The sequence below is a fragment of the Eublepharis macularius genome, chromosome 4 (assembly GCF_028583425.1).
Source record: "Eublepharis macularius isolate TG4126 chromosome 4, MPM_Emac_v1.0, whole genome shotgun sequence".
In the NCBI taxonomy this organism is placed as follows: Eukaryota; Metazoa; Chordata; class Lepidosauria; order Squamata; family Eublepharidae; genus Eublepharis; species Eublepharis macularius.
Window position 1 is genome coordinate 46,011,193 of NC_072793.1, and position 9,046 is coordinate 46,020,238.

The window sequence follows — 9,046 nt, forward strand, 5'->3', positions numbered from 1 at the left end:
AAAAAAGGTCCCGCCCAAAAAAGCAGTTTTCGAGCGGCCGTGTGACCGGAGGGACGCGCGAGAAAGGCGAATTGGAAGCAGGGATGTGAACGAAGAGAAAAAAATCACGGATTGGAGGCAAACGGAAGATATCCGATAAACATGCGGGTAATGGGTGAATGTGGATTCGACCCAGGTGTTGTGTGTGGGTTTATTCCTCATCACACACCCAGTCTGCAGTGCAGGCACACACAGACACCTTGACTGCACATGCTACGCTACTCTACTAACACTAACTACAGTATCCTGGCACCTCTTGTGCAAGGAAGTTCTCTATCTTCCCCATCAGTTTATGTTGGGATCTGTCTTTTTCACACACACAGAGCTCACCACAAAGCCCTCATACATAAGCAAAGAACAGGGGAAGGCTAATGGAGAAATCAAAAAAACTGAATCCATTTTGGCTCATGAGATTGCCCAACCCCCAACCAGGCCTTCAAAGCACTGACAACATCAATGGTCATAAATATTGCCCAGTTCTGTCCATGGTTATCCAAGCCCTGTTGTGCTCAGTGGAGCTTATTCATGGGTGAGTCTGTTACTCTAATGGGGGTCTCCTTGTGAGTTGGGGGAATTAGCATTAAAGGAGATGCAGCAAGAGGAGAATAACTGGGAAATCTCCATCTGTGTATAACAGGATTATTCCCTTAGAGAACGCGCAAATAAACAGGCAGATGTACAACAGGGAAGGCTTCTTTATTTATATAGGAATAAAAGGCAAGCAAGCAAGCACAGAACACACACAGCACACATACAAGGCTAGCTAGAAAAAAAGGAGGAGAGCAGGAGAGAGGAATTGGGATGGGGTGCTATTTACCAGTCCTGAAGGGGGAGTCTGTGGGAACAGCAGCAAAACAACCAGCATTTCAGGAAGATAACTTGAGGGCAGGGCCAGCTCCAGCATTTCTGGAACCTGAGGCAAGATACCTGCTTGCTGCCATGCCGTTGGGGTGCCCGGCTCGCCAGGAGCTGAGCCGAGGTGGGCAGCAGCAGTGAAGGGGCGGAGAGGCGAGCAGGGACAGCACCTCCTTCTAAGTTCAGCACTCGCGGCAGCTGCCCCCACCGCCTTAATGGATGCGTCAGCCTTGCTTGAGGATGGGTGTTTGGATCCAGAACACACACTGAGCACATGGCTGGGGTGTCTAATTATAGCGCAAAATGTGTCCTGACGTCTTGCCTCAAAGACAATGGCTCAGTGGCTCTAGGTAGACAAAAGGTGTGAATGGGACTAGATCACCCAACAATTGCTGGATGGGGAGAGCTATCAAGTTCTAATTGGGAAATTGGGTGAGGGAAGGTAAGGAAGGGTATTGATGAGATAAAGCAGTAACTCTTGGAAAACCTCTTTGTTTCATTTAAGTGCTTTTCCAGGATATGGAAAGACAGCTAGTCAATCTGACACACCGTCTGGTAATTTTCCAACTCCAGCCATGGTTGGCATTTGTTCTGCCTTGCCAAGGCAATATTTTGTGCTTATGGCATAAGAGGAAGGGGTTTATGATATTTCATTCATAAACTGCCCTTTCAGTATGAGGAGCGAGTCTGATTGCTAACAAGTGTGCAGAAGATTGCAGCCTTCAGCACAAAACTTAATAACAACTTTTCAGTTGTAATGAACCTACTTGAAATTGCAGCTGCTTCTGAACCACACAGGTCTAGGTTTTCAGGAGGACTGGCAATACTAGACGAACAAAAAATGCAAAGCCTTAATGGATTTGAAAACAATAAGAGTAGAAGTAGGCACCACTTTAAAGTGTTCATGGAGGTTCACACACATTAACTTGCAACAGTTGTTACAACAAAAGCCTTTATAAAATCACAAAAGTCTGAGTTAAACACAGCCTGCCAAGAGGTAACGTGCAAAGAAACCAAATGTAAAAGGAGTTGAGAATCACTGTATTATCCCTCTACTATACAGAAACACACATCACTCAAGCAATCTTTGATATACATTCCAACACCTCCTTCTCTCTGTCCTAATGAGGAGGTCTTACTGGCATACACATTCCAGGGACAACCCAGTGGTCAATTTTCTTTTTAATTAAGGTTTATTTCTGTAGTGCAGCTGGCTTCCTGGGCTAGAATTGTTTCGTGAGTCATCAGTTAATATATACATACCAAATTTAAAAAGGACGGCAGCTGTGAACTAACTAACAATATCTGCCAGAAAGGACAAGGTAATTGGTATGTGCTGCCTTCTTTTTGCTGGGTTTAGATGTATAAACGGTAAGTATCTCATACCTTTTTATACTGAAAGCCCCGCTCTAAGAGCATGTTCATATTGGCCTTTGAATGTTACTTTCTTCTTCAGACTCTGGGTAGAATGAAGAGGGGAGGGGGGTCGCTCAGGAAGGAGGCAGACATTTTTACAAGCCTTTTCATAATGCCTGTGGGCTATGCTGTGGTTCTTGCAAGCATAGCTCTGCACCATTAGTAGCTTAGGGAGCAGACTAATACCTGCTACATTGGGCCTGCCCTTTTCCCTGTCAGCCCAAAGGGTTGTGCTGATGGTGTTCTGGTGGGGGTTGCCACATTGGCACTCAACCACAGTGCAGCAGCAGCAGCTGCCTGCTAATCTTCAGATTGTGACAGCGTATCTCTGGTGTATACCAGTGTAGTGGCTGGTCAGCTTCCTTTACATGCCACCCGCCCCCCACCCATGAATGTGCTGTAAAAATCCTGCAGAAATGGTAAACAACAACAGAGCATGATTTCATCAGCAATGTTTAAGTAATACCCAATGGCCTGCTGGATTACTCACCAAATTAGTGGATCACCTCTAGTGTATTTATTTTCCTGTCTAATTTTGAGTAGTTTTAGATACTGAGCAACAAGAATTTGGAGTGGAAATTATTATTTTTATCCCCTTTATTAAAACAATTATTTAACTCTTTTTCCAGCTAGAAAATTCTGATTCTAAAATGGGAATAATACCTTAGCTAGATCTTCTCGAATATCTAATGAGTTAAAGAAGAACATGCATATCTTAAAATATAACTAAGAACTGCTCTGGAAAACTAATCTAGTCTCAGTAAAAGCACAAACACCAGCAAAACTTATTCCAAGTAAAGGTCAAAGGTATGTGGAAATAACTGAAATGGAAACATTCCAATGTTTTATAGTTGTTGGCATGAAAAGGACACTCGGTTAAAAAATTGTGTAACAGTGTTAAAGCATATACTTTCAAATTTTAAGCATAGTTGATTAGAAACTGATTTTCTTTTAAGCAACAGAACTTCTAATAACGTGTGCATAGGACTAAGATATGTGGCCTTGTTTCTGACTAGTTAACTGTTACAGAAATATCTAATCCTACTATATAAATGGCAAGCCATATTGGTGACGGCTCACTTTTTATCCTTGTGCAGGCGCACTGCAGATGACTTTGGCCTCCAGGCCACTGCAAAGCACCTGCTTGCTGCCAGGAGGGGGCCCACCAAATCAATTTTCTAGAGCCTGTTGTAGTTTTTCACACAACAAGCATGGTTACTAGTGAAAAATAAAACTCCATCAAATTCCAATAAAACTCAATTCTACACTTATTGCCAGCCCCCTGCCAGGGGTGGAGGATTCCCTGCCCCTGGCCCCTGCTGGCCTGTGACCCTCACTGCTGTTCAGCTGGATGGTGGGGGAAGAAATGGGGGAACTTACAGCACAATCCTAAGGAGAGTTACTCCAATCTAAGCCCATTGATAGCAATGGGCATAGACTGGAGTAATTCTTCTTAGGACTGCACTATTAATGGTTCGCAGCAGGCTCTTCTGGATGACACTATGACATCACCAGCTACCCAATGATGTCACTTGCTATATACCTGGAAGTGATGTCATCACATCAGCCAGCAAAGCTCTGATACTTGTACGAAAAACATGAGAGTGTTTGCCCAAATACCAAAGCAGTTCTGATGTGATGTCACTACCAGAAATTACATAATCACATCACCAGATCAGGCACACAAAGGTAAGAATCTGCCTGCCAGCTGCCATCTCTCCCTGCCCCCTGCCCCCTGCCCCCTGCCCAGGTTGACCTGGCAACCCTGTCTAGCTAAGTATCCATACTGCATTGTTTTGTTTGGCCTAGAAATGTGAGTAAAGTTCAGTGACCAAACACAGGCGTTTGAGATACAAGATATAAAAAAGATGATATTGTGTACGTGTGTATTTAGGGTTTCAAAATATTTTGTGCTTTTTCTTATTAAGCATGAAGACGTCTTCTTAAGTATGGTTCATTTCTGTAACTATTTGGTTTAGTAACCACTGAAATACAAGTTACATCCAAAGCATATCAGAAAAGAATCTAATTGGTAGATTTGTTTTATATTATTGATTGCCTCTCTGGAGAGTGTATGCACTGTATCAATCATGTCTATTTATTACAATTTTTGTGGCCTCCCATGAAAAATAGAAGAAATGAAAAATAAAGCACACTTGCCTTGTGTGTGTAACAATATATGGAATCTTCTGCCAAAATAAAATCATAGCTGAACAAAACTTCTATTTGCCAGTTAAGGTGCTTCCAGCATCCTTACAATCCTGAATATCACAAAACAGTAATTTATTCAGGAAATAACCTGTTACTTTCCCAGATGGGAGCCATAAAATTAACAGGCATGCAAGGAACTAGCTGGAATGAAGATTAAATAAAATTAGAAAAAGATGTTTGCAATAATAGATGATATATAAGAGAAATAAGGAAAGTACTATGAATACTATTCATGGGCTATAGTAACTAAGCCATTAGTCATTCTTTAATCACTCAGCTTTGCACAACAGAAATTGTGCTGTTTACATTTTAGTTTAAAACAGATTTAAATAAAGGTAGAACAAAGCCCCCTGGGAACAGTTTTACAGTGCAACTCTAAGAAGAGCTACTCCAGTTTAAGCCCATTGATTTCAATGGGCTTAGACTAGAGTAACTCTTCTTAGGATTGCATTGTTAGTTCTGGAAAAGTTTGGTTTGGTCTAATTCAATTCTGTTGCATTTAATGGTGTAGCTTGCAGTCTGAAACTGTTTGTTATACTTAAATAAGTTGTAAAACAGCAACTATCAAAGAACAAATGCAGTATTTGCCACTGAGCCTATGTAACTCAGAATTTGGAACGAATTCAAATTATTTAATAGGATAAAATATTTCATATTTTCAGTTCATTCAAGGTTCTGATCACATGAAAAAAAACCTTACTCTGTTCTGAAGGAGCCTTTCAAACTAACTGTCCAGCTAACAGTTCTCTAGGCCATTCCCAACAGAGGTTCATTTCCATTTTAAAACTGCCTAGGAAAGAGACTTCCAAGCTCAATTTTCCATTGATCAATAGCTCTTACAGGTAGAAAGTGTTTAGTGAAGACAGTTAGCTTGATTTGGAACCTAAAGATAAAATGAAAGACAATCCATCGTGATCTAGTTATTCTACCTAATGGTTATTTCTGATGTGCATATATATTCCTGTCTCAATGACTGATAATAAGCAATAATTTGAGAAAGCAAAATAATGTTTGTTGTACTGCAGTGCTTATTTTTAAGTTATTCATGTCATATAGCACAGAACTAACTAGAGTTACACCTTTCTAAGCCCAAGAGTAGGGGGCATTCCCAAGGCCTGCCATGGCAGAGGTGGTTGGCCACAGGCATAGCTGATACACCACTAGTCCATTCCAAATGAACATTCCCCAGGGGAAATAACAACACATGTCCCCGTGAGGCACAGACAGCACCACAAGAACACTGGTGGCCAGAGCAACCCCAGCAGCACCCATCAGCCAGGTGGTCTGACGACAGCCCTCTGATCAGCATACACAGGCACAGTCAATCACCACCACCCTCTGATCTGACCACTAGCCCTCAATGTCTCCCCCCACTCAGAGAGCCAGCAGACAAGGAGGACAGACCTAGCAACAACACAACACAGAGAGGCACATGGCCTGAGCACCCCCTACATCCTAACCCATAGGGGAAGGGCATACATACCCCCAGCAAGGGTTTGACTGGCAGCAGAAGTGCTGCCTACATGCAACCATTCATACTCAAAATCACTCACATCATTCCCCTGGAAAAGTAAAACAAAAGGGAGGGAGACAGGGGATAGGCTCAAACCCACAGCTTCACGCCCAGGACCATGTTTGGCAATGCCATCCTCCTTTCCTCCACCACCACCCCACCAGCACTGTGACAGCAGGCACCTTCCTCAAGCCCTGCACCACCTCCTCCATCAGCATATCAGCTGCAGTTGTCTCCTCCACAGAACCCCAGGCCACCTTCCCTGGTGGAGTTATGGCTGCTGACATTCACGACCTCCCCAGCTGTACACTCACCGTACTCCTGCAGAAGCACAGGCAACCCAACCTTGCCCAAGCTCCTAGGAGGCTTTTGGCAGACCAGGTAGAGCAGGCATAGGTTCCAAGCTACCAAGGGAGCAGCTATAGAAGCTTCAGTAGCAGTACGGGCAAACCAGAAGGCTGAGCAAACACCTCGCCCTGGGTTGAAATGGGGTGAGAGGGGCCAGCAGACTGTAGAGTCTAACAAACTCTTCCACCAGATTAGCTGGGAGAAGGGCTACCTCAGATGGCTGGATGGGGATTGGTGGGAAACTGAGGGAGGTGGGAAAGGGAAACCCTTAAAAAGCAGGCTCATGTGCTAGAGGAAGACTAGGGTAAAGGCTGTTGGAATGTGATGGTACTCCCAGGGTAGGAGAAGGAATATGGCAGTGCAATCCTCTTCCCTACCCATCTGAGGCCTGACCAGTGGATGACTAGATAAGGGGCATTGGTGAAGGAAAAGCTTCACAGGCTAGTATCCTAACAATAGGGCTAAGATGATAGTCGCAAAGGAGGCAAGCCGTCAGGCAGTAGGCACTTCACTGCAACCCTGGCATCACCACCAGCCCCATGAGCAAAGTAGAGAGCATAGAAAAGAAAGATATACTCAGTGGAAAGGCATCGGCATAGCCAGGATGCCTGGTTCAGCCTCTATATGGGAAGAAGACAAACTACAAAATGGGAAACAGGACAGCCCATCAGATGGGCCACCTTGCATATCCATCATTTTTCAGGGATGCCCCTTCACGTCCCTCCATGCCAAACTCATGGCAACAGCTTCTTTATGTCCGGTCCACCCTGGGCCCCTTGTGTACCTGCACAGCCAAGCTGTATGGTTCAGATGCCAGCAAGGCTGTGGAGGAGATGGGAACCAGAGACCACCATACCTTGTTAGAGCAGCCAGCCACACATGCCCTTGGACCACCCACTAGCCTGTTTCCCCATGCAAGCTGCACATAGCAGCTACCGGAGGGCGTATGTGGGAAGGCAGTGGGGCCAATAGGTTTAGCCAGTTGCTAAGGTGTCACTAAACCTCTCTGATATCATGTAGTTGAACAAAATAGAAGACCAGTGGCAACACTGATCCCAGCATGATCATCCCAGAGCCAGATTTCCATCTGTCTGGAATGGCTCATGTGCCTTTGTGAGCTGATCCCAGAGACAGGCTATACAGAGACAGGCTGAGCTGCTCCTTGAACAGAAGCCAGGTAAGTACTGGAAAGGATGCCCGAGGCAGGATGTCCAGGAGCCATGTTGGAACTGGAGACTAAGCAAAGTGACTGGAACTGCACTAGTCATGCTCCAAGGTCTCCCTGCTGTATCACCACCCGCAGAGATGCCAAACAGAAACATGTGCAGGAATGGCAAACAGACACCATGGCTGCTACAAGCATATCTATGGAGTCCCAGCAGGGCTTGTGGTTCTACTCCTATGGGGAGGCCTCTGGTACCGGGGAAATCTCCCACCCACCCACCCTAAGGTACATGCAGTAGCCATCCCAATGACACTTGAGGAATGTGCTCCATCTGCTGTTGCACAGAGACCCATGAGGAAGTGCTGCATTTGCTGCTGCACAGAGATCCATTCCTGCAAGGGCCAGCTGATGCACAGAGCACGGTGGGGCAGGTGCCAGGCACCGAAACCCCAACTGAGCCCTGTCCCTGCCTGGAGGGAGGAGTGCCCTGGCAAGGGAATGTGCAACCAGCTCAGTGATCAGCTGCCAGCACCCCTGCTCCTCCTCTTGCTGGGGCCCGTGGGCAAGGATGTGCCTATGGGGAGCATTTTGCCTTTTCTATGTGCCTATGAAGGAGCCCATGGTGTAGAGTGGTAAGCTGCAGTACTGCAGCCCAAGCTCTGCTCACGACCTGATCCTGGTGGAAGCTGGGTTCAGGTAGACGGCTCAAGATTGACTCAGCCTTCCATCCTTCCGAGGTTGGTAAAATGAGCACCCAGTTTCCTGGGGGTAAAATGAGCACCCAGTTTCCTGGGTGTAGATGATTGGGGAAGGCAATGGCAAACCACCTCATAACAAGTCTGCCAAGAAAATGTCATGATGCGACGTCCCCCCATGGGTCAGTAATGATTCGGTGCTTGCAAGGGGACTACCCTTTTACCTTTATGTGCCTATGAGTTACACTGTGGTTTCGGCTGATGTTAACTTTCCATTGGTTCTGAGGGGGCGGTGTTCCTCGGCTGGAGTGGCTTAGGGAGCCGACTAACTCCTGCCATTTCCCCAGGTCCACCCTTTCCCTCACCAACACAATGGCTTGTGCTGGTATTGCTCTGTGTCATTGCTATGCAGGCTCCCAGCTAGGGTGCAGCACCACTGGGGCACTCTATCAGCACATTTCAGAGATAGGGCAGCTTATCTCAGGGATATACCAGCATAGCACCCTGTGCACTCCCCAACCCCTCAGGATTAAATTGTAAATTCTGTTGACTTAGAATGGTGTTGGTCTATTCAGGTTTGTGTTGTAACAATCCAGTTCAAGACCAGCCAGTCAAAACAATTTTAGGAATTAGTTGACAAACCAAAATACTGCATGTCCAATATGTTCAATATAGCAGCCATATTAATCTGCTTATGCCAAAGAGGGCTCCAGCTCATGAAAGTTTACACCACTATAAATTAGTTAATCTTTAGACCCTTTGTTAAATGACGCAGTCAATATAACAAAGCACTTACTGACATAA